This window comes from Trachurus japonicus, chromosome 6 (assembly GCF_045865225.1).
Source record: "Trachurus japonicus isolate A0001 chromosome 6, Traja_1.0".
NCBI classification, from domain to species: Eukaryota; Metazoa; Chordata; class Actinopteri; order Carangiformes; family Carangidae; genus Trachurus; species Trachurus japonicus.
The window spans coordinates 7,335,763-7,362,104 of NC_140912.1; the positions used below are offsets into that span (position 1 = coordinate 7,335,763).

General features: G+C 41.5%; 1 protein-coding gene across 1 annotated transcript in view; it reads left to right on the plus strand.

Annotated features, from left to right (window-relative positions):
* The window catches only part of lingo1a (leucine rich repeat and Ig domain containing 1a), a 178,712-nt gene that overhangs the window by 67,909 nt on the left and 84,461 nt on the right, over positions 1–26,342 (plus strand). The window lies entirely within an intron of this gene.

Below are 26,342 nucleotides of genomic sequence, written 5' to 3' on the forward strand. Positions count from 1 at the left end.
TCAACCGTCCTTCCTCCATCATGACAGTGCATACTACTTGTCAGCCCGTCTTTATGCACGTCTTATTGGTCAGTTTAAGTTTTTAATGAGGATAATGGACAAGTTATACTATGTGGACACACTGATGAAATACTTCAATGTAATATGGTCACATGAGTAAATCAAAGTCATTTTTTTCCACTAAGACTGAATTTAACATTTAACAAGTTCAACATTTTGGCAAATTGGCTCATTGCCATTATCTTTATAATAGGTTTGTTATTTGTCGGTGCAAGCTATTTTTAGAACAGCGGACCAGAGCCGCAAGCTGTTCAGAGCTTATGAGACAGAGTTGTTTTTGAGGTAAATTCATGCAGAACCGCTGATGCGCGTTCCCATTGGGCACAGTTTTTCAAGTCTCTGCATTTACCTCTAAAACAACTCTGTTTCGTAACGTTCCGTTATTATCTCATAGTGTGGTGAATGTGCAGCTCACAACTTGTCCACGAGAGCGTTGTGGAGTTGTTGGATTGTGTATTTGATGAGTTTGATGACGAAAATCAAGAAATTCCATTAGCCTCCTCTGAGCAGCTCGCGGCTCTGCTCCGCCGTTCTAAAAATAGCTTGCACCGACAATTAAAGGTAACGAACCTACTCCTAAAACTATAGGGATTATGGCAATGGGCCAATTTGCCAAAGTGCTGAACTATCCCTTTAACAAATGAGGATTAGGCTAAAATAACACCAGCAGGAGCTGCATCACATGACTCGTGTAAAAACAAAAAGACCCACATGTACCAACTATCCATCCTCTCTACAGAAGAGTAGTTGGGTGAAATGCTACTGTAGCTATCACTGTCTGATGAATGGAGGCGTCTGGTGCTGAATTTCCAATTACTGCTCCGATGCTCCGGTCGGGCCGGTACCTGAACGGCTTCTGAAGGACAGAGGGGTGAATGCAAAACAGCCTGTGTGATTTTCAGGGCCCAGGCCCCTCCAGCCTTTGATGTATGAAGCCCTGTGTGAGCCTACAGCTGCAATATGTATGGGTTGTTTTCCTTGCACCTTTTTGTTGTTGTTGTGTCCATTGTAATGTGATGTATTGTCAAACAGGAACAGACCAGGAAGACAATGGCGGTTTTAAACACTTATTGTCAACTTCCATCAGGCAAAAAACCTCCTCGGTGATGGAAGTGAATATGTTTTAATATGAGGATCAGGATTCACTGTTGAACTTCTCTGAAATGCATTGGCTCTTTAGATGAATATGAAAATCTGTGATAAATGCAGCACGGAGCCCTGTTAATAGTGAAATGGGTACAACCACTTCTTATGACTGATAGTGGTGGAGCCCAGGGCTGCATTGAGAATAGGCTGTAAACTGCCTGTCAGTGTATCAAAGAAGAGAGCTCCACTTGGTCCTTCACTATGAAACTCTCTCTGCCTTGCTGTGTGACACTTTACCTCAGTCAGTATTTATAGTTTCTTATGCATCCGTAATGCATTCAAGTCAGTAAGCCTCCCAAACCATGGCTGACTGAAAGTCTGCTGAAAAAGCTCTATACTCTACTTATTTATCCAGTTGCAGATGACTGTATCTTTCACTGTCAGGTTTTTTTTTTTCAGTCTGGTGATAGGGACCTGACCCTAACTAACCCTACCCACTGACTGATGGCAGAGCCCTGTAACAGATTCATGAATGGGGTAGTAGAATATACAAGGAGTGATTCCATAAAGCCTTGCATTAGATCATTGTTAAAAGTTGGCTGGAAATGTGAAAATATGACTAGGTAATCATGTGTTATCATACGACAGTTATTTAACATATTTAAACACCAGCTATAGCAGAGTCTTACAAAAAGGCACACTCTTGAAATGCCCCTTTAAGAGCAACCAACCACAAAAAAATACAATTAAAATAAATAATACAATCAAGTGTTTGCATTAAAGCAGAAGTAAGCGATCCGGTGGTTTTGGCTAACTTCCTGTCAGCGGATGGAGTTAGCAGTTCCCGCCCTCGTCCCTACGTCACCACATGCACACGCATCGTCCTCGTCTATGCAACTGCCCCCTTGGCTGCACACACAGAGAGGACTGCCCCTTTATGCCGTTCTCTCTCCTCATTGGATAAAGGTTGTAGGATACAAGGAAAGTTTTCTCCTGGGCTCAGAGCAGAGCAGAGTGACTGACAGACCCGTGTTTCAGACCAAACACTCTATAGAAGTGATTGCTGTCGGAAGATACAACTATTTAAAGCTGTACAGAAAAGAAAATTGAATTTGATTCCACTCTGGGTCATAAAATTAGTGTAATAACTCATCTATCAGACGATGTAGGCCAAACTTTGTGCAAAATTCTATTTTTGATTAAATCCAGGATTAAAGTGTGTTTCTTTTTTTTTCGCATTGGATAATGCAGGCGCACGGATTATACGTCAGCCTGCTCACGATTCATCAGCCACTGATATTGGATCCGTCATCCGTCAATCAAACGTCTGAGACAACACACACACACACACACCGAGCTCGGTCTCGCCCCAAGCTTTGAATATCCCGCCCGCTCGATAACGACCAATCAAATTAGTTTTCCTTACTCGGGTAAACTCGTGCGGCAACTCGTTACAACTTGGCGCGACGAACAGGACAAACGGCCATTTCTGTACACCTTTAAGACTTATTAACACAAACATTCAGCTTACTTCTGCTTTAAAAACTAAAAAAAAAAGCAATTTCTCCATTGTTAAAGAGTAACTAAACCCCCAAACCACTTTTTTCTGCTGAAAACAAATATATTTGGTATTTGAAGTAGTGTTGTTGATTGGTTCTGGTCCAACTCTTGACATTTTAGTCAACATATTTCAATTTGGTGTATTTTGTTGTAAAGATGTAAGAGTGACTGCCTTCTATGGGTTGAAACCCGGCTATTGCAATTGTCTTTTTCAGGACACTCATGGATCTATAGATGCATGGTTTGGAACAGAGTGAAAACAAACGTGTGTGAAGCATATGAGCTGAAAAATGACACAATATATCATTTTCACATCTGTTGCGCATCTGTTGGTGTGCGAGCCGTTCTATTTTCTTTTTAATTTTTGTACGTTATCGGCTCAGCACCTGCCCAAAGTTTTGGCACGGATGTGCGTGTGGTTTTTCCTTGTTTGATACACATCTGTTGCACAACAATGTGTGAAACACCTTAAAACAAGGCTTGTAGTGCTGCTCCCCTGGTTCGGTGTTCAGTGTCCTGGCTCGCTGAAGTTCGGAGGTCTGACACTGCAGGGGACGACGTCAACCATACTTACAGCCGCTGGCTCGGCGCATTCCTTTCGGTCAGCCGGAGCCGATGAACCATTCAGTCCGGTGAGCAGGTCTGTGTCTGTGATGTGTCTGTGATGTGTCTGTGATGTGTCTGTGATGTGTCTGTGATGTGTCTGTGATGTGTCTGTGATGTGTCTGTGATGTGTCTGTGATGTGTCCCGGTGCTCGACCAAGTTGTGAGGTGAAGTTAGCCTGTCATGACAGTTGGCAGTTGTTTTGGGGGTAACTTCAGGTAATGAAAAATACACCTAACACCTAACCTCATGTGTTCACGTGTTGATCAAAAGATGTCGCCATTACGCATTCAACTGCACCACTGTGAGTGGTATGGAGTATAAAAACCGATGAGCCTTGGGGGGCCTGCCAGGCCTATAATACACGGGGGGAAACCCTGAAATGTATACTGTATACCTTTACTGCAATTACTAATTCCAGACATGCATCTTGGATCCTGCATCCACCATTGTTGTCCATTCTCAGGCCGTTACACTGCCCTTCCTCTGGTGCTGAAGTCTCCTATTCAGTCCCAGGTCTTATTGTACTAAGCACCCAGCGGTATCACAATACGTCTTTATGGCTGCAAACAAAGCAGCTGTGTCTGTCTGTGTGGCTGGCCACCATTAGAAACCAGCCCCCGCCAACGGCTGAGAAAGCCTATCTAGAAGTCAAGTCCCCCCTACAATGGCAGAGGCTGCCCTTCTTTAATATGTCAATCAAGCTGACAGACAGCGCTTATCTCCCAGCCAGATAGAAACGGACCAAGCCCCCCCGTCCCTCTGTCAGTTGATCCACGCTGCCGAAAACCCAGAGAGTCTTTCAGGAGTTCATCAGTTGCACATCACAGATAAGGCCACTGAGATGGGGGGGGGGGTAGTGGTGGTAAATCTCAGGGGATCTTCCCGAGCGGTCTAACTGTGCTCAGATCCTAAGACCTTCAGTAAACTTCACCTGTGATGTGATAAGATTTTATTTATCATTATTATATTAGTTTTTTTGCTAGTCCAACTAAAAAGTCAGAAGTAGTGTTATTAATTATTAAAAGCACACAGTAATATTTTTTAACGGCTTATTCAGTGCTTCATGCACAAAAATCTAAATGTAATTTCTAACTTTGTTTGACAACTGTATAAGACTGGTGAAATGGACCTTTGAGACTGTGGTTGATTAAATTTAATGTTATGTTGCAGGGAGGGAATAATAAGAAAATAAATAGAACCTCATGTATGTACTGAACTGTAACTATTTACCTACCTATGCACTGCTTCACTTCATTAAGATGAGAAGTAAATATTTACAGTAATTATTAGCCTACTGCATTATACTGTACATATTTATTTGACAGTTGTAAGCTATATAATAAGAAAGACCAGAACACATATACAGAACATCCTAGATTTATATTTCATACAGTGCACTAATAAAAGAATAAACTGCTCTGTTTCTACCCCTTAGGAAGAAAAACATCATCTAATTGAGACAGGAGACAGATTCCCCCTTTAACTTCCCACATGGTTCCATTACATTTACTCCCCAGGGCAGAATTATCCAGTATTTCACAAAACAGCAAAGATAAGAGAAAACATATATAAGAATGTGTGTAGCAGAACGTAATATTTTTCCTTCTCTCTTAAGGCTTTAATCACCTTATATCCCCTCTTATCACATGACCCTCAGAGCATCTACCAGTGGAATAATCAAATATCAGTCCTGTACAGAATTAATGCTTTTAATTTTGGAACTTGCTGCTCATACTGTGGCACCTTTACTTATGTAGGGATTTAGTTACTTGATACAGTATTTTACAGTTGTTTTTCTTGTATTAATACACAGGTAGAGACTATCTGAACACCTCATATCCGTACAGTACATGGTAACTCAGAGATAACATGAGGAGCTAAACACTTTTCCTACAACTTGTCGCTCTTAAGTACTATGCATGCAATGCTGCAGCAGTATAATAACCAGGCAGCACACTCGTGATTAAAATGCTAATTTGTGATTCTATATATAGCATTTAGTCCAGGAATGTGACCCGATTCTAGTCATCTCACATTACAAACAAGAGATAAAACCACTGAGTGTTCGTGACTGAATGAAAACGTGTCAACATCCTATTTTATTTTCATCCATATTATTCAGACTGTGTGTACTGGTTAGTGGCAGCCAATCAGGAGCAGGACGTCTTTGGGAAACGCCATTAATCTCAAGACCCTGAAATGCCACGCCATTGCGCTTTTTCCTCATTTCTGCATTTGAAAGAAGCTGCTTTTGTCGTCGCTTTTTTGTTAGTCGCACACCAAATCACAAGTTGTTTCACACCAAAATCTTAAGTCATTTCACACCATCTGCCGCTCTACAATTCACCTCTTTCTTCCCTCGGACCACCACCGCAATCCATTTGAGAAGCAACGCTTTAATTCTGACTACCTTGCCTCTGGCACCATGTGGTGAATCAGCTACCAGGTTCCTAATATAAATCATTTCCTGAGCGTCAGTGAGGGACGACTGACAGTAAGCACGTCTTGGGACTCGGTGTCACCATAAAAGCATTATTAAAGTGGAAGGGAGGGCTTAATGTGCTGCTGCATTATTACTGTTTGTTTGCACAGAGGAGGAAGAGCTTGACGTTGACTTTTCTTCTTTTTTTTTTACTACATAATGGACTGATAATCAGTGCGAAGAGGAGAAAATGGAGGCTGAGACACCAATGGCATTGGTGATGGAGTGATAGCAGCTGTGATACTGAGTCAGCACAAAGTGATGCATGTTGCTGACCTTTTATGATGGGATGGTTCAAGGTGAGGAAGACTCTGGAACGTCACAGCAACATCTGGCCGTCAGATACAACACAGCATCCTTTATGATGATACCTCTGTGTTGAAGTCACATAGATACATGCTGCTAGTGAGTCATGGGACAGCCTGCCAAATGTGCTGAAGCTGAAGTGCATTGGTTGTTTGCTTACTTCTTTATTTTCCCTGCCATTACACAAAATGAAAACCTTGCAAAAGCAGGGTTCAGATAGTGTTTGATTTGCTGTGCTGTGTGTGACTCAGTCTTTAGATGTTTATGGTTGGCTGTCATGACATTAACATAATATGGTTTAAAGGGGACATATTATGGACATTTTTGAAGGCTCTTTAACATATATTTGGGTGTTTGTCTTGCCTCCGGGCCCCAAAATGTAGGAATTGACCAAAAAAATCTGTAAGTTGCAGGCTCCCGTGGTTGAAATCGATGGGGTTTTACGAGCTGTTTCCTCAGTTGTCATCCAATATTGTCATTAGTTTTTCGAATTTGCACAATACCACCCCTACCTGTGAGTGCCGGTACTGCTAGAGGGGGCAGGGCGGGGTGAGCAGTGGCTCATTTGCATTTAAAGGGACAGACACTGAAACCAGCCGTCCTGAACAGGGCTATTTTTAACAGATGAAAAGAGCTGTGATGTTTGATCGTTGGGGTATTTTGACCAAAGCATGTCACAGACTGGGGACTATTTTAATTTTGTGGAAAAGGGGTACATTGTGTCTACTTTATGTTTTTTTTTTACTTATTCCCACTGTATTAGTTTTTAGGGGAGCATGTTGTCAAAAATACAAATTAATGAAAATAATAATCTAAACTGAGCCTTTGAAAGAAGTCAACTATAATCAGAAATCTACTGATATGTTGAATTAAATTGGCTGACCAAACAAAATGAGTCAAAAGAAAGACACACTGGCTGGTGATAGGCCCATGAGGAACAACACATACATAATAACTAACACTCTTTACATAGACACAATACTCGCTCCATGCTAATGCCGTCCTTGGTCTGGTCCTTGGTCTGGTCCGTGTCCTGGGCTGAAGCAGGTTCCACTTCAGCCACTGTAGGAGGGAGGACTGACTCAGCACACACAGGGAGAACTTAATGAATTCAATTTATCCAAACTGATAATGACAGACTATTATAAATCAAAAAGAATACAGCATGCATCAAAGTGTAACAATAAGATAATAATAGACCATGCATGATATCAGCAAAATGTCCAGTGTGTGATGACACTGTTCAATATCGCCATGATGATACGACTAGTGATAAATAAGCAAATATTCAGGTGTGCATATTATTAACCATACAGTCCCTGTGTCGTTCTGAAAACGGCTCAGTACGCTGTAGTACATATTATATATAGTACACAGGTAGTAGTGGCGCTGTAACACTGCCACACAAATACACCCAAAACAGAGGAGAAGAGCGGAAAGCTTGCACCGCTGCACACAAACACCAAACATTACAAGTCGACTAACTCAAGAAGTCATGTCAGTACAAATCTGATGATTGCGTTTCAGGCGCGGTATCTGAGGGACCCAACAGAAGGCCGCCATTGTTGTTGTTACGTTATGTTACGTCTAGCGGTGTGGCTCAGGTTACTGGTATGAGTGGGAAGTGAGTGTGAAGGCATGGCGTCTGTAATTAAAACTCACTCACCATTCCAGGTAACCTTATCAACATTATCGTGTATGTTGACACCGCGATGACGATGATAATAAGATTAATCGGACAGTCTTAGATAATAATAAGAAATCATCAATAATGGGGCACTGATTAGCTCACCGGGCCCCGGTCACATGCTGTCATTCTGACATCCCATCACATCCCAATGTACGTTACTCAACAGGTGACTCCCTCCTACTTATCTGGACTCTCTCTATCTATCTGGCCTGTCTAGCCACTACCTGGTCTTTCTACTAAACTTAACCAACTCCTTTCATCATTGCCCAAGCCCAACTAGTGCAGAATTTTTTGTGGAAAAAGTAGGCTATTAAAGGAATGGGTGGCAACCACCATTCTGACATCCCACCAGTGGCAAAACTTAATTTTCTATCAAACGTCCCATCATTCCGAAAATGTTTGTCTCCTATGGTCAGTATTTTTTTTCTTTTTTTGAACAACCTGCCTTTTTCCTTATATTGAAAGCTTTGTAGGAATGGTGGGACGTCCACATGTCTGAATAGTGGTATGTCTGAATGGTGGTATGTCTAAATGGTTGGATGTCGGAATGGTGAGATATCGGAATGACAGCATGTTACCTAAAGGAGTTGTCGGAAAGGCAGGATGTTTAAAAAAAGGAAAAATACCGTCATTCTGACCATAGGAGGCAAAAATGGTCGGAATGATGGGACGTTTGATAGAAAATGAAGTGTTGCCATTTAGACAATTAGACATATACGGAGGCTATTAGTCCTCACCGCCGGCCCGGGTTTCAAATCCCTTGGTTTGCCCTTTGCTGCATGTCATTCCCCCTCTCTCTGCCTCCCCATTACCTTTCTATCTCTACTGTCCTGTCAATTAAAGGCACAAAGCCCGCCAAAAATACTTAAAAAAAAAAAAAAAAAAAGTACAAAGACTATGCTACTGGTGTGGGAGTGGAGGTGAACCCGTCCTTAGATTTGGATGTAGAGTGTGGTGAGAGAGGATGAGGATTACCGTATTTCTGTTTCAATTGCGTGTCTGTGGATTTGGCCGTCACGCATTTGCACGTTTGCCCTTCTTTAATCTGAGGTGGTACATTCAATATCATGGAGATGATTTATTTGATCTCAGGATTGCAAATCCACTAGGTTTCCAACTGGAGGGCACACAGTGGGGTGGGGTGGGGTGGGGTGGCAAGGTGGGGGGACGCTATTCCAAATTGCAATAATGGTCCAGTGTTATAATGAGTCTCCGTGGTCTCCTGCACCGTCGTTAATATTCATGGCGGGCTGCAGGCCCACAGGTCAATATGAACTATACGTGTTTCTGCTGTCGAAACACTCATCACACCGAGAGGTTCTGAGCATACGTATGAATCCAGTGGTTGTGCATTAATGAGCAGATATATCATGGGCTCTAAAATGTGCAATCATGTTGTTTCTTAGTTGTAAATTCTTCTTCCCAGGGCCGGTCACTCCGCTCGGCTCATTCCCCCAATATGCCCATCGATTCATCCAACAGACAGCTGTCCGTCAGTGATGGAGAAATATGCTCCACTGTCTGAAAGATGTTTATCTACTGTATCTCCTCCACCAGAGTTTTAAACTTAAAATCACCATATTTCCCCTCCACCTCGCTCCTTCATTTTGATGTGAAAGCTGACACTGACCCTGTGTCAGCACTCCCGTAAAAATGTGAGATGAATAGCAAGATGACACTTTACCACAGCGCTGTCATTCAGCTGTTGATTTGACCCTAAGCAGGGCAGCGTGTCTATAAACTGTTTACCTTACTAAAGCTGTCATAACAGTTCTCGGCTATTTTATCAGACGTTCCCTCCCCCGGTGGAATAAAACGACTGGGTCATCAAAGAGATGCTGGTGCTTTTATGACCACTGAAAGGATGCAATGCCCTTAGAAATGTGCTTAGAAGGTAAAAAAAAAAAAAGTTCAGCAACTTGATCCTGTCAGTAAACTTTATTAATATTGTAATTGCGTCTCCACATAATCAGAAATAAGCCAGCCAAAACTGCAATTACAGTAAGTGAGGCAATATTTTAGAATTTTATTATGAGACAGACACCCATAAGGAAAATTACAGAAAAAAAAAAACAGTCTCACAGTTATAAGGCTGCCTACAGTACACAGTCCTTGTACATTCAATATGAATTCATAAAAAATAACTTTTTGACAAATTTGTCATATTAGAAAATCCTGCAGAGCGTGACTCATTCAATTCCAGCTAACTCTGTAGCAGCAGCTATGGAGACACAAGTTACATCTGGCTTTTTGATTGGCCTGGAGAATGTGAGTAATGTGATTAGGCTTTCGATAATGGAGATTAGTGGTCAGTGATTTCTTTTTTTCTCCATAACATATGGCCCAATGACAAGAAAGTTCAAAGTCAGAAGGAAATAAAACTCAAGTACAACATGGTATATTCTTTGGAGTGACTGCAAGTTTGTGACATATTGTGTTCAATATCATTGCAATTTCTTTTGCGTCACATAAAATGGGGAATAACATCTCGGGTTAATTGACTATAAAGACTCATGAACTGAGAAATGTTTGTGCTAATGTGTTAGGTGACAAAATTAACAAAGCTGAACTTTTCCTCGGCGAGCGAGGCGGTGGATTCCGAATCCCACCACTTTTTTTTTTTTTTTGTAACATCTTGGACGGAATGATTCATGAAATCATTTAAGCATCATTTTCAGGGATACACAGCTTCTTAATGATATTATAATTATACACTGAAGATTAATTTGCTTGTGTGAAGCAAATTATTTGATGGATTACCTAGAAATTGGCATGGATTGGTGCAAATGGGGAGTCGCGATAGAGCTCTGATTTCTAATTGTACCTTGAAATGACCAAAACACACGGTAACGGAGATATTTAAGCGCCGCTGGACCTTTAACAGTTGGAAACCTGGACAGGGAACAGTGCTTATTTAAAGCACACAGCACCACATTCAAGATCAGATTTTGGTACATTTTTTTGTTAATTACTCCTCACAAATGATTAATTGATTTCTTACCCGTTAATTAGAGTGAACCTGCGGTGCTCCCTGCACGCCCGCTCTAATCTGCCCCGGCTAAACTGCTTGCCATTCTCCCATCCCAGTGACACAGACCTAAAACCTGACAGTCACCCAAACTTTGCCAGGTTCCTGTAATTACCTTGGCTGTGTTGTACTTTTAAATTAAGCAATTTAAATGAATTCAGACTCCTTTTGGAGGCGGAGCCATGAACCATGAAAACAAGGGCCCAGGGAGCACATAATTACTTTTGCGTGTCAAAAGGTTTTCTATTCCCTCAAGGGAGGTTGACTGTGTGTGTGTGTGTGTGTGTGTGTGTGTGTGTGTGTGTGTGTGTGTGTGTGTGTGTGTGTGTGCGTGTGTGTGTGTGTGTGTCTGCTTTGGGATTGTGTTCCTGCTCTGGACTAGTGTTACATAAATACATAAATAGTGAAGTCTCCTCAAGCTTTTCCTTTGAGAATAAATGGGGATGGTTAGTTCATGAAATATCTGTGTAAAAGAAAAAAATGTCAGGTCAGAGGTTTTTTTTTATTATTATCATTATGAAGGTGGAATTTCCTATTTCTGGTCTATGTTGTGTTCCATAGCTTTGTGTAAAGGGCCCGAAGGGACCCGTCCATCATATGGACTGACAAGTAATTCATTCATTGGACAGTTTTGTATCATCAGCACACCTGAGACCTCCCGTTCTGACTGACAACATCATGCCACACCTGAGTGCACCTCGTGTTTCTGTAACCTCCTCCACCGTCACACAGAGCTCAACAAAAAATGATCAATTTTCATCAAAACTGCAGCTTATAACAATGATGGCAAACAGCTGGAAACAGGAAAAGCATGAGAATGTCACAAAAATAGAAAAGGTGCTGATGCACATACTCCATATGTTTACTAACAGTCCACAGCCAGCAGATGAATCTGATAGTAGTTTATCTCTATGATAAAATCAAATAACTTCCGGGCTCTCATAAATCCTGCACTTACTCGACAGAGCTTCATTTATACAGCACTTACATTACAACACAATGCAGAAATTGATCCAAAGTGCTTTACAGGAAAACAAAGAATACAAAACAGCAACAAAAAGAAAATGAACATGAGATAAATATAAGTTACAATAGAATTATAAGAAGGGAATCAAACTTCTTCTGTTTTCACATTAAAAGTGAACCAAGCTAAAAGAAAACACACACACACACACACACCAAAAGCAGGGACAGTTCAGGTTATGTGATGTGGGGTTGTGTGATATATTCAGTGTTTTACCAGCAGAAGATTCAGATTGGCGTTCTGCCAGGACGAGAGGCAGCGGCTGGGAGCAGCACACTCTCAGAGTGATGTGTGTTGCTCTGCACAGGGCCACCAGAAAAAAATAGTTCACTGACACAAAAACAGACACCACAACAATCCAACACCCACTGAAACGTACACGTCATGTCGGATATTTCCAGCGGTCTATCTTCCAAACAAAACAGATCTTTACTATGGCGCTACATTGTTTTAAACCACTTTCCTCCTTATGCACAAGCAGACTTACCAACACTCTTAAAGGGATAGTTCAACATTTTGGCATATTGGCCCATAGCCATGATCTCTATAGTCGTAGGAGTAGGTTTGTTACTTTTAATTAAAGATATTTTTAGAACGGCGGAGCAGAGCCACGAGCTGCTCAGAGCTACACTACGGAGGCAAATTTTCTTGGTTTTCCTCATCAAACTCATCAAATACACAATCCAACAACTCCAAAACATTCTGGTGGACAAGTTGTGACCTGCACATTCACCACGCTACGAGATAATAACAGAAACGTTACCAGACAGAGTTGTTTTAGAGGTGAATTCCTGCAAAACAGCTGATGCGCGTTACTGTCAGGGCAGTTTTTCGGCAAGCAGTCTCTGCATCTGCCTTGAAAACAACTCTGTCTCATAACTTTTCGTTATTATCTCATAGCGTGGTGAATGTGCAGGTCACAACTTGTCCACCAGAGCGTTTTGCAGTTGTTGGATTCTGTATTTGATGAGTTTGATGAGGGAAACCAAGAAATCCCATTAGTCTCTGTAGCATAGCTCTGAGCAGCTCATGGCTCTGCTCCGCCGTTCTAAAATTAGCTTGCACCAACATTTAAAGGTAACAAACCTACTTCTAAGACTATAGGAATTATGGCAATGGGCCAATTTGCCAAAATGTTGAACTATCCCTTTAACTGCTCACAGGAAAAACGAAAGGCAGTGACACAAAGAACATGCATCACTAAGGCCACATCAAGCATCATCAAACAAAGGGCACAGTGGAAAACACTGAAGGTCAAATACACAGGGAGAAATGACGCGTGTAATATATATATATATATATATATATATATATATATAATATAGGGTAGAGAGAGAGAGATTCTAAGATGAGAAGTTTCCTATTAAATGTATTTGATCTTCAACAACAGACAGAGAGCAACCAACCTTCAGCAGCCCGTGTGGTGTCATTTAATCATTTAATCATCATCTCTCTAATTGTGTAATCTCACCTTTTGAAGATGAAGAACATTTTTAAAAAAGTATTGAGTGTAGTGTAGTAGAAGTGTGTAACCTTGATGCACCTGTTGGGTTGCTACACAAAACCATCTGGAAAGGTTGTTTTGATCACCATTTACCACTTGCTGAATTCAACCAATCAGAGTCTACACATTTCCTACCACTTTGTCACCTCCAGCAGCGTAAATCAAAATCTTACCAGCCTTGAGAAAATGGCTTCTCCATCAAGAAAAGCTTTCAGTACTGGTTTCTGCTTCTTCTTTTTTTTCCCAATAAAGAAATAGTGATATAAGAGCTGCTATAGCACAGTCTAAGGTCGCCTTTTCAGGAGCTGCCGTTGTTGGTACAGTGGGAACAGCAGCTCCCTGCTGCTGTCCCACTTGAAGAAAGTGGAAAAGCAAAAGACAGCATCTAATAGAATGCATTACAGGTCTGACACATATATCTCTATGGTAAAGGAAGCTCCTATAGCACAGCAGCGGGCGGAGGATGTGGTGTTTAGCCGATGCCAGGCCGGTCACAGACTGTTCCTCCCAGATAGTCAATGAAATTCTAAAAGGCTGGGACGACCGCGTGAGAGGGAACAAACATGAATATTAAAAACACATAAAATTAAAGTCACAGTGACGGGACATTCATTACATAAGCATCTGTGGCTCTTTAAACTTTGTTGTTGTTGTTGGTGGAGAGTCGCCGTTGACACTGACACCAATCACAGCAGAGAGTTTTTATACACAGAGATCCTAAGAATGCAAATCAGTGTATGGTTTATTAAAGGAAGAGTTCACCCTACAAGGTCAGACACGTTATAACCAAACCTCTGCACACAGGAACTTCAACTTGAACACAGGTTGTGTCATTTTCTATGGGAAATGTAATTCACCATCATGTCATTCCATGTGTGTGTTTTGAAAGATGAAGCGGTGAAGTTGTATTTCTTTTGGTTCAGCATCCTCAGTAGTAGTTTTTTTTATGCTCCAGTCACACACTGTCTCTTATGCTTAACAGTTTATGATGGTATATATTTCACTTTATGATGACTCATGCTATCAAACACAAGAGGCTGACACTACTCACTTACTAAAGTGGCTTCATGCCTCATCTCTACTCTATATTTTAGCATTTACTGGAGTTCCATCAGTCTCTTATGACCAAAGTAAATCCTGTTTTTGAAAATTCAGCTGACCGTGGACATGTTTGGAGATGTGTGATGCTCCTGTAGCAAGATATTTCACATCTAAAGCCTCATAGCAAATACAGTGTTAGAACAGTGACACAAGTCTGTTGTGTTTGTATCCATATGAAACAGAGCGTGTTTGAAATGCTCAACCTGCTCCTACAGCATTTCCACTCAGTACTCTCTCTTACTGCTGCATGATGTTCAGCATTTCCCAATGTGTTTGTATGTACAGTATACATGTATCATGGGATCTATTTACTGTCCACAATCAAAACCCAAATATTGTGTGATGGTCATTGTTCCACCTTAAAGGGGACATATTATGGAAATATCACTTTTTGAAGTTCTCTTTTACATATATTTGGGTGTTTGTTTTGCCTTCTGGCCTACAAAATGTGAGAACTGACAAAAAAATCTGTAATTTTCAGGCTCCCTATAGGTTGAAATCCATGTGGTTCCCTCAGTTGTCTTCCAGTGATGTAACTAGGATTCAAATTTGCATAACCCCACCCCTACCTGGTACCAGTAGAAGGGGCGGGGCAAGCAGTGGCTCATTTACATTTAAAGGGACAGGCTCTGAAACCAGCCGTTCTGAACAGGTCTGTTTTGAGAGGATGAAAAGAGCTGTGATGTTTGATCCTTGGGGTATTTTGACCAAAGCATGTCACAGACATGCCTTTAAGACATCTGGCAACTATTTTAATTTGTGGGAAGGGGGCATAATATGTCTCCTTTAAGACCAAGCAGAGTCCAAAAAATAAGTATCAGTCAACTCACTATCAACTTAATGTTGTTCATCATGCTGCAGTGCAACTGAACTGTGTTACTTTGATTTGCAATAACACTGTACAGCAATGCAGCCACAGACACTTAAATTATCCATTATTTCATTTAACAGCAAGGAGACTCAAGGAACTTCCACTGCACAGAAAAAAAACAAGGTGTGTGTGTGTGTGTGTGTGTGTGTGTGTGTGTGGCAGAACTGTTTGAAGGGCGGTGATTCACCTGACCCTGTAGCCTGCAGCTGTTTCTCCTCACTGTTGTGCTTCAAAAACAAACCTAAGGAAAGACAATTAAATGGTAAAAATCGGAAATGAAATAATTTCAAGCGACATCAAATCTCAGGTAAAGGTATACATGGCTTCCTGTTCCTGTTGTGCAGATTTTATTTTTTTCATTCTTTGATTCAGCTCTGGGTCGACCGTACAGGACACAATGACTGTTTTGGTCTGAGTGAGGACAGATGTGGTGTTACAATGACCGTACAGACAGCTTTGTCACTCTCATTGAGTCTGATGCCATGGTCATAACTGTGCACTAGCAAGATAAACACACAAGATTAACACACACTACAGTTTCTAAGACAACCTAAGCTAAGCCAGTATACTGCATCTTCATATATAATGGATAAAATAGTATAAGCCCTGCACATAAGCAAATAAGCATGGTCCCTATTCCTCAATATCCTTTTAACAATAAGCTCGGCAGCGTTCTAGTGGACCCTCAAGGCACCACAGTGGTCTCTGTTATATAATTACATTGTTGCTTACTTGCGTATGTATGAGAAACACTGTGAGTTCAGCATCAGACTTCATTCCTGTTCTCACCGACAGCAGAGTTAACAAGCTTAACACGTACTTTCTTCTACTGAAGTGATCATTCTGTTTCCAGTAACAACTCGGTGTAGCTTCATCTGGCCTGGACACAACCAGTGATCAGAGAGTGGATTATAACCTCTTACATCAAGAAGACAATGATGGTAATGTGACAATCAGCATTACCCGCTCTTGACAAAAAAAAAAACACTTTTGTCTGCACAGGAAAATTACAAATAGCTCCTTTAAATATATACAGGTGCATCTGAATGAAGTAGAACATGATGGTCAGCAGTCTTCTCCATGACAGTGGAGCTACTGAACCAGACTAAGAGACCGTTTAAAGAGGAACTGCAAGTCTGGTCGCTTTTCTGCTGTTTTGCTGACCCTCCTCTTGGTCATGTGCATTTGTTTACAACGAAGCCGGCGAAAAATCAATACATGGAGCAGGGGTCGGGGTAGCGTTACATAACATATACGATGTTACGACGTGTACATTTGTGTGGTCTTAACTATCATAAACAAACATCCACAGAGAAGAGAGCTGGGACACCAGGTCGGCGACCAGGTACACTGATGTTACAATGTTGGTTTTCAGCCGTGAGACAGCAGGTGGAAGGCAGACAGCCTCCATTCTCACTCTAACAAGTCACAAGTCATAATAACTAACTATCACAGTTACTCCGGAGCTAAAAATGTGACATAGCCACGGGAGAAATCCTGCTTAGTTTCTCTTAAGGCTCAGTAAACTTTGCAGGTGTTCATTAGCTGATTAGAGTGTGACACCATTAGGTTACAATTAGTGAACTGTCACTATTCTAATTGTTTGATTTACTGAATTTACATTAAATTAATTAAATCTTAGTTATAAAGACATTCAATATTTTAGTCTGTGGGTAATTAATCTATTGTGATATATGAGTTTCACTATTTAAATTGAGTTTCGGAAATGAATCAGCTTTTCCATGATATTCTAATGTCTTGAGATGCACCTGTATGTCTATGTGGTTAGTACTCCAACCTCTCAGCAGTTACATTCTGGGGGTTTGCGTGTTCTCCCCATGTCTGTGTGGGGTCTGTCCAGGTTCTCCAGCTTCCTCCCACGCTCCAAACACATGTTTAACTCTAAATTGTCTGTAGTGAGTGAGTGCATGTGTCTGTTGTTTGTCTCTATACGGCCCTTTAATAGACTGGTGACCTGTCGCCCCCTGTGACCGTGCACTGATAAACAGTAAAGATGGATGGATATGTCTATGTACTAAACGCTGACAGACAAAAAAAATACACAAGGTTTATATATAAAATAGTTCATAAAATGCAGTGCAGATTAATGCAGTAACTGTTGGATTTCCTCTTGTGTGGGTTGGCGAAGGTTCATCATTAACACATCTTCTCCCAAAACACACCGCCATACTTGATCAGGGTAAAGACTTCCTGCCTGGGAGCGTGTGAGTGCTAGTTCTCTACTGCGGGTCACTGAGCAGTCCCAGCTGTGCAGGCGGGGTTAAGTGTCTTGCTCAGAGGCTCCTCCAAGCCTTGTTAATTTTTGAGAGAGAGGTAAATATTTCACTTTCCCTCTCCTTCTAAAATGATCTCTGTGAGAATCTGATACATAGGGCAATATTTAAAAGGAAAAAAAAAGCCCACGGAGGCTTATTTTATTCATTTATTGTTGTTTCAAATCCCTTGTTTGAGGAACTTCTGCTTCAGCATCACAGTGGCCAGATTAGAGAAAAGTGTCGGACTAATACAGAACACGTCGACTGGAAGTTTCTCCCTAAATGAAGATAAGAGGAGCTGCAGCAGGGCTTACTCATGTAATCATCAACAACATAATGAGTGTTTTTCTTGTACCAAACATTCTGGCGTCCGTTAATAGCTGTCATCTTAACTCCTTTTTTATTTATTTATCTATTTACTTGTTTGTTTATTTGTTTATTTTGCTGCACCCGGATGAGTCGGCACTTCTTCAACGTGGGATATTGAACCACTTCATCCTCTTAAGTTATTGACAGATGTGTTGTTTGTCAACTTAGCCGAGGGAACTGTGTGTGTGTGTGTGTGTGTGTGTGTGTGTGTGTGCCGTTCTGTCCCACCCACAGATGTATTTACAGCTTTGACAGATCGGGCTCAGAAACGCTGGTGCGTTAATGTTTCAGGTTGAAAGATGCCATGAAGAGACTGGAACTGCGTTATACCCCCCAGACTGTGCATGGCACTGGAAGGTAAACTCCCCAGGATCCCTGTTAGTCACTGAGGCCATGATATGTTCTGCTGGGTGCCCGGGAGGGGGGGGTGGGGGGGCCGTGCCACGCGGGTAATGCGTTTGCCTGTCAGGTGGCTTGTGGTGAGAGCTAATCCTGTTGAAAATAGAAATGTTTTCTGCCTTGGGATGGAGGGAGGGGTGCGAGAGTGATGCGACCGGCCCCAAGGAGTCAGTCATCCATGTGCACAAGGAGAGATAGTCTAATCTTGTCACAGACACGGGGGGGTGGGGGGTGCAAGTCCCAAGCTATCAGTAGCAAAGACTTATGCTTATGGAGCTGATTTGTAAAATCATGCTAGCACATGATAGAAACAGTTTTTTTTTCTTCCCAGAGGCTTCGCTGCTGTTGATCCATAATTCACTTATGCATACGTTTATTTCATATATTATATCATACGCTTACCCTTGAAATTACTTTTGGGTAAAGCTCTCTGGCAGGACCCCCGCTGTCTATCATGCTCTAGTTTTCCACTTGGTTTGGTTCCCTGTTCTGCATTTTAAATGTTTAAATGTTAAATGCTGTGCAGATGGTGTTTATCAATGACTCATCTCCTCTCTCCCCGGTAGCCACTTACATATGGAGTTCGGTTTCTACCAGATCTAATTGTGTGTGCTTTTGTTTGTGTTGTTGTCGTTGTTGTTGTTGTTTTTGTTTTTTTTGTCTGTGTGTATCCCACAGTCGTTAAAGGAAAAGTTGAATGTTTCCAGGTCATTCTGAGTTTATTACACTGCTCTATGAAATGCTGTATTCTGAATCACGGCATTGTAAGGTCTTTCATTTGTGTATAACAGGCCATCGCTAGAGTCGCTGCTCTGATTCAGCTTGTTCAACCGCTGACGGCAGTTTTTATTTCTTTTGTTTTTTTTTCTTTTTTTCTTTATACAGAAACAGTATATACATTGACATACAGAACGGACCAGGTATTACATAAAACTCCCAGACATGGGGTTACGTTGACAGAGATGTATGTGAGTTAAGTATTACTTTTAGGTCATTCTTGACAGACATAGAAGAAATGGTTGCCACATCCTATCAAAGGTTGCAGAGCTGAGAGAGGCATTGTGTCGGATCCTTTCTTTTATATATATATATATATATATATATATATATGTGTGTGTATATATATATATATATATATATATATATATACATATTTATTTATTTATTTATTTGGGGAGGGGGCTTTTTCACCTTTTTTAATGGACAGCACAGTCGAGAGAGAGACAGGAAATGGGGAGGCAGAGAGAGAGGGAATGACATGCAGGAAGGGGCTGCTCGATGCAGGATTCAAAGCTGTGGTGAAGACTGTAGCCTCCACACATGGGGCGGCTGCTCTACCAACTGAACTAAACACCGCCCCAATAAGATCACATTTTAACCAAAGTCTTAAATTATTTATTTGAGTGGTGTGCGTCGGAGTTCCTGTTGGGATTTATTTCTCTATAACTATCGGCTCACTCTACATTATCCCTTACTCATTATTACATTGTCTCTAACTTTGCATGTGTCTCAGCTGTATTTCACAGAGTAGCATGTGGTAGCTGCTTGCTGCTCTGCATACTGTAGCAGGAGCAGGGCAGCGGCGGCAGCAGCAGTGGCGGTAACAGAGATATTCTCCAAGGTCCCGTCAGTGTGACAGAGTGGCAGGAATAATTTTGCAAGCCCGAGCTGACGGCTTTCAAGTGGGGGAAACAATGGGCCAATTCCCTTATCAGGCTCTGCTTCACTCTTAAAATACCCAGCAGCAGTTTTGATGGGAGAGCTGACTTCCAGGTTTCACTCAAACAGCTTCTTATGCATTATCAGAGGGAAGCCAAGCATAATATGTTTGCTGTTTCAGCAGCAGGCGGCGGCGTCAGTGCACGAACACAGCTGTGCAAATTCTTTAGTCAGAATATCTCACACCGGATCACGTAATAAGCAGTCATGCATGGTACTGTAGAAGTAGATAATTGTGTATAGATGCAGTACGTCCCAATTCAGCGTCCTTAAGAGGGCTAATAGACAGACTGTGAAGGCCAAACCAATATCAAATAGTCTGGCCTCTTTATCCTCAGCCAGTGTTCAGTCTGCCTTAGTCTCTTTTAGAGAAGTGATTTATCACCGGTGCTCAATGAATCTTGTGATATAATGGCATCTCACGTCTCTCAGCTGCCTTTGAAGCAGCGTGCTAAATGGGACAGCTTTGTCCCGCCGCTGTGACGCAGTCAGTCTTGCCTTCCAAACTCAAGACGCTGCCATAGTTTTCTCTGCATGTGGAATCTGACTGGATCCTCTACCACTGTTTAGTGACTGTGACTGTAAAATTAAAAAATAGAGAGTCAAGAGGGGCAGTGGGTACAGTGGCGTGCAAAAGTTTGGGAGCCCCTGGTCACAATTTCTGTTAATGTGAACAGTTCAGCAAGTGGAAGATGAAATGAAATCCAAAAGCCATAAAGTTAAACACAAAACACTCTTTGGTAATATTTTAAGCAATATTAGTTTTGTTTTCTACAGTTTTGGAGTAAAAAAGGGAAACAAAGCAGCAGCCTGCAAAAGAATGGGAAACCCAGGAGACTTTGACCAAGGAATCAGACAAGCTATTTATTATTTACGCACTGTGATAGTTTCCAAAGGGGGGGCTACTAGCTATTAAAGGGATAGTTCAACATTTTGGCAAATTGGCCCATTGCCATAATCGCTATAGTCATAGCAGTAGGTTTGTTACCTTTAATTGTCGGTGTAAGCTATTTCTAGAACGGTGGAGCAGAGCAGCAGGCTGCTCAGGGCTACGCTATGGAGGCTAAGGGAATTTCTTGGTTTTCCTCATCAAACTCATCAAATACACAACCCAACAACTCCAAAAGGCTGTCGTGGACAAGTTGTGAGCTGCACATTCACCACGCTATGAGATAATAACGGAACGTTACGAGACGGAGCTGTTTTAGAGGGAAATTCATGCAAAACCGCTGATGCGCGTTGCGTTCAGGGACAGTTTTTCAGCAAGCAGACTCTGTATTTACCTCGAAAACGGCTCAGTTTCGTAACGTTCCATTATTATCTCATAGCGTGGTGATTGTGCAGGTCACAACTTGTCCACGAAAGCGTTTTGGAGTTTTGGGATTTTGTATTTGATGAGTTTGATGAGGGAAACCAAGAAATTCCTTTAGCCTCCATAGCACAGCCCTGAGCAGCCTGCCGCCCCACTCCTCCGTTCTAAAAATAGCTTACACCGACAATTAATGGTAACGAACCTACTGCTATGACTATAGCGATTATGGCAATGGGCCAATTTGCCAAAATGTTGAACTATCCCTTTAACTATGCAGGGTGGCCGGACATTTGCTGCTCGACGTTTTCCTTTTCTGACATTTTGAAAATGAAAAAAATGAAAATGAAAAAATATATATATTGTTTAAAATGTAAAGGGAATGTGTCATCTGTAACTTTCTCCTCTTCCTTTTGGAGATCATTTCATCTTTCATTACTGAACTATTTACATCAAGAGGAAATTGACCAGGGGCTTCCAAACTGTTACATGCCACTGTAAATAACACAGAACCTTTTTATTTGGTTTGAAGCTGTTTGGAAAGCAAGTGACATAAAAACAGAAAATGTCAACCATTTGGTTAATGTTCCAACCGGTGACCAACCAAACAAGACACTAACAAGGTTTTATAATGTAACTTGTTTTAAGATACAAAACAACAACACATGTTCACACATTTAATACTGATGCTTCCCTCTATCATTAGTGTTATTTTCTGAATGATAACAGCTTCTTTGTGATTCGTAGAGAGGGGATTTTAGGCATAGCAAGTTTCCCAGGTCGTTTCTGTCCTCAGACAGTAAAAAAAAACAAAAAAACTCAAAGGAACTGAGTGTTCAAGGACAGAGTGTAGGAGCTGCCAACTTGTTAGTATCTGTGTGTGCTAAAGGGGACAGGTAGCTTGTTAGCTGCCCATAAGTACAGTTGAACACTGATGTACTAGGGACGAATGAATGTTGCAGACAGGACCAGACTGGGCTGTTGCATAGTGTGGTTTCTTTCCTCCTGTAACCCACAATGCATCGGTGCCCTCTGTATGTTGTCTTTCTATCTATAGACTTAATGTTTGCATATGTTAGACTTAAAGTTACAGTCTGTAGGTTTGTAAACACAACATTCAAACGGGGCCCCTCCTCTCAGGCTCAACTGCCACGCTTGTCGTAGCTTGTCAGAACTGACCCATGTTCAACCTCTCTCCACTTCGGCCGTCAAACTTAATAATAATGAATATTTGCTTCAACCACCAAGACAGAGACTAGACGCCGTCAAGTGGAGAGAAAGGGCAGATACACACTTAGCAGCAGAGAAAAGGAAATACAGTCTGAGTGAAGTGCTGGAGTGTTGCAGTGAACACGGAGGCCGAGGGCATGGGCCCGGGTGGGGGGTAGTGGCCTGATGGAGGAGCCACCTCCCTCTAAGCTCCCATTCCCGGTAGACACCCAGGTATGGGCCTGACACTCCAGCGCCCCATTCTGACTGTATTTCCATCTCGTTGTGGTGAGTGTGTGCCATTTCTTTTGGCTTGACGGCTTCCAGTCGCTATTTGTTTCACAAGCCCATGGTGCTGCACACCCAACTTCACCTGCACTCAGTCATTGGCTGGGGAAACACCCCGACCCCGCCCACAAACGTCAAAATCAACCAGATTCCAAATCTAGGGTGAAAACATTTTGGCCTAACAGTATGTTGATTTTTGATGTTGATGTTGACATATATTATATTCTGCTACGTCGCCAAGACAGCAATCATTGAGGATGGGAAGTGTCCATCGTTCCACACTCAACCTGTTGACCGTCAGTGCACCATATAGAGTACACTGCATTTTGCCATACTTCGCACTTACATACTCAAAATGATTAATGTAAGTATGGAAGTATTCGAATTAAGACACAGCATATATTTAGATTTTTAGGAACATCCTACAGACTCTACCTTTAATGTTAGCGTGCATGCTCAGAGCAAATTACATCAATCAATCAATCAATCAATCAATCAATCAATCAATCAATCAATCAATCAATCAATCAATCAATCAATCAATTTATTTATTTAATGTGCAAAATCACCATGGTACATGGTCTCAATACACTTCACAATGAAATCAGGAACAATAATAACAGACAATGAAAACAATAATAAAGCACCAGAGGAAAATGATAAAACAGTTAAGAATTAGTTTAAAGGGACAACGAGGAGTTTCTATTCGGTTATAAAAAGTCTCACGTTAATGTGGATGAATCTCCGCTACCCACACTTGTTAATGGGCCCATTTTAGATAAATATATCGTTCTGTCTCTATGGTTATTTTGTTATTATTAGTGGTGGTGGAAATGCTGGGCGAGCCGACCAGCGTTTCCTTAATGAGAATAACGCCGCCGAATCTCCGTTTATGGTGGGAACTACGACGGTATGTGATCGTCTTTGAACCTCTGACTTTAATTCTTGATGAATGAAAACATGAGTCTGTCTTGCGCCGGTCAAAGAATTTCACGGTGCGGAGGCTCATAAATGTAGTGTGGAAACACTTCACTTTTCCAAAACTCCTCGTTGTCCCTTTAAACCAAAATATTAGGTAAAGAGGTATGTTTTAAGATGGAACTTAAAAATTGCAGTGGATGTATCTTATTTCTAGTAGGAGGCCATTCCATGAAAAAATGTCACAAGTGTCATTGTCACCCTTGTGTTTTGTAAATCCGAATCAGTGATCCAGTCTATAAATATCTAATTGGTGACATATTTTCCTTCTAAATAGAAGCTGTTACATGTGTCAAATGTTAAGGTTTATTTTTGTGCGTCATTGCTGCTCAAGTGTCAGTGGCAGTGTAACATTTAAGCTATAAAACAGACAATAGTAGATAATCCTGACCCAAATGTCGGACATTGAAATGATTGTTTTGCCACTAATCAGGCAGAGGAGATGTAACACATCTTGCTGGGGAAGAACAAGGTGTCTCTCTTACTGCCAACAGCTCTGCAGACAAATTACGTCGGCACAGATGCTCCGGCACTTTGCTTCGGATCCAGGGTCTGACTTTTCCCAGCCAGGAAATCAAAGGGAAGTTACATCCCTTCTGATTTGAATGCATCAGCCAGTATCTGTATGTATCTGAATGTGGAAGATCAAATGTCTGCCAAGCCATTTGGTCACAGGTCCATTCTGCTTGTGAAACATGGTGTAGCCGGTGTCGTGATATCACAGTTTCACAGTTTTTTTTTTGATCCGGGTCCATTTTGTGGACGCTTCCCTTTTCATTGTAGCCCCTGGTGTAAGACGTTGCAGCACAAGTTCAATTATTGGAAATGTGAATATTAATAACTTCACCAGCAGCATGTTCTTTTGTTATTTATTTTCTGTAATGAAGGAGCAAATTAGCTGTAGCATCCACACCCTCTGAAATGCTCAAGATCTCTCTGGCATTTCTAAAGTCTGATCGTCTCTCACCCACAGAGAGGGAAATGAAGCATGTGGTTATCATTGGCAGCAAGTGGAGATGTGAAAACCAAAAAGCAAAGCTGAAATACTGTTGTACATCTTTTGCAAAGAGCCTCTTCAGTGTGAAACTTGTGCATGTGTGAATATATCCCACTGGTGAATTGAAGGCACCCTGATAATAGAGGCCATTTGTGTTGTTCTTTAATGAACAATCACCTGTTAAAAAGGAACTGTGCAATATTTCTACCTTAATTAAACGGCTTCAGACAAACTGTGGTTAAATGACTTGTTATGGGGAGAATGGAGGCTCTCTGGCTCCCTCCCAGAGCAGGCTTCACCAAATGGCAGACCTGATGGTTCTGTCTGGACCTGTGACCAATCTCTGATAAATTAGAAGGAAAAAAAAGATCATTCTCATGGAGCATTATTTTTTACCTGATAGGTCGCGGCTGTAGATCCTATTTGTTAATAGTACATCGATAACTTCGCTTGGTTGGGCCAATCAAATCATTTGTTTGCCCTGGTGGCCAGTTAGCCAGATAGAGGAAGGTAAAAGAGAAGGAGTGAAGGCAGCTTCGCTTTAAAATTAGCAAAGTTGATGCTGGAAATCGAACATTGCTCTGACTGAGATTCAAACTACTGGTATGGCAGTCTCATGCCCATTTCTCCCATTTCAATTTTATGTCATGTTTACATGACTCTTGATTGGTGCGCACCTGAGTGAAACTTGGACCCAAAGTTCAACCGGGCTGACCTAAACTCTGCTTGTGGAAAACACCCTAAGAAATAAAGTTAATAAAAATAATTTTTAAAAAGTGTATTTGAAGAGAAGAGGAGTTGTTCAGGGCTCTGTTTGGACTTTCATAGATTAATTATATTCTAAGGGTCCTGTCTTGTTTTCTCTAACTTGAAATGCTGAATTATTTGCCTGGGACTGCTTTTATTTATGGTAAAATAGTTTGTTTACTATACAAGTGGCATGTAAGTGCACTGTTAAAAGTTTCCTGCATTGAGAATTGACAATAATAGTTTTTTTGCCCTCAACATTTTTTTTATTTATTTATTTTAAAAAAGTCCTGCAATCATTACTGTAATGCTGAGAAAAAAGATCACATGACTGTGTGGATGTGGCAGTGGTCAGTTGTAGTGAGGAACAACAGGATTATCACAGCGGCTTCTGGCCGCAGCAGAAAACAGTTTTCAGCGACGTGCGCTCATAAAGCTGAAGCTCTAAACAGCTGCAGAGCCAGAGATTTCCTTCAGGGGTTGGTGGAGATCAAAGCACATCTAAATGAAAATATTGTTGGTCCATATCTATACTGGATGTGTTACTAAGCAACTGTTTTGTTACAGTCTGCCACAGGAAGGACTATTCCAGGAGACCTTGGATCTGAGTTGTTGTATTTTGGAATCACTTTCCTCCATCCTGTCGTTGTCCCATTTTCCTGTGCAGTGATCGTCGGGCTCGGCCCTAATACGTTTCACCTGTGTCCACTCAACCCTGCCTCACTTTTGTAT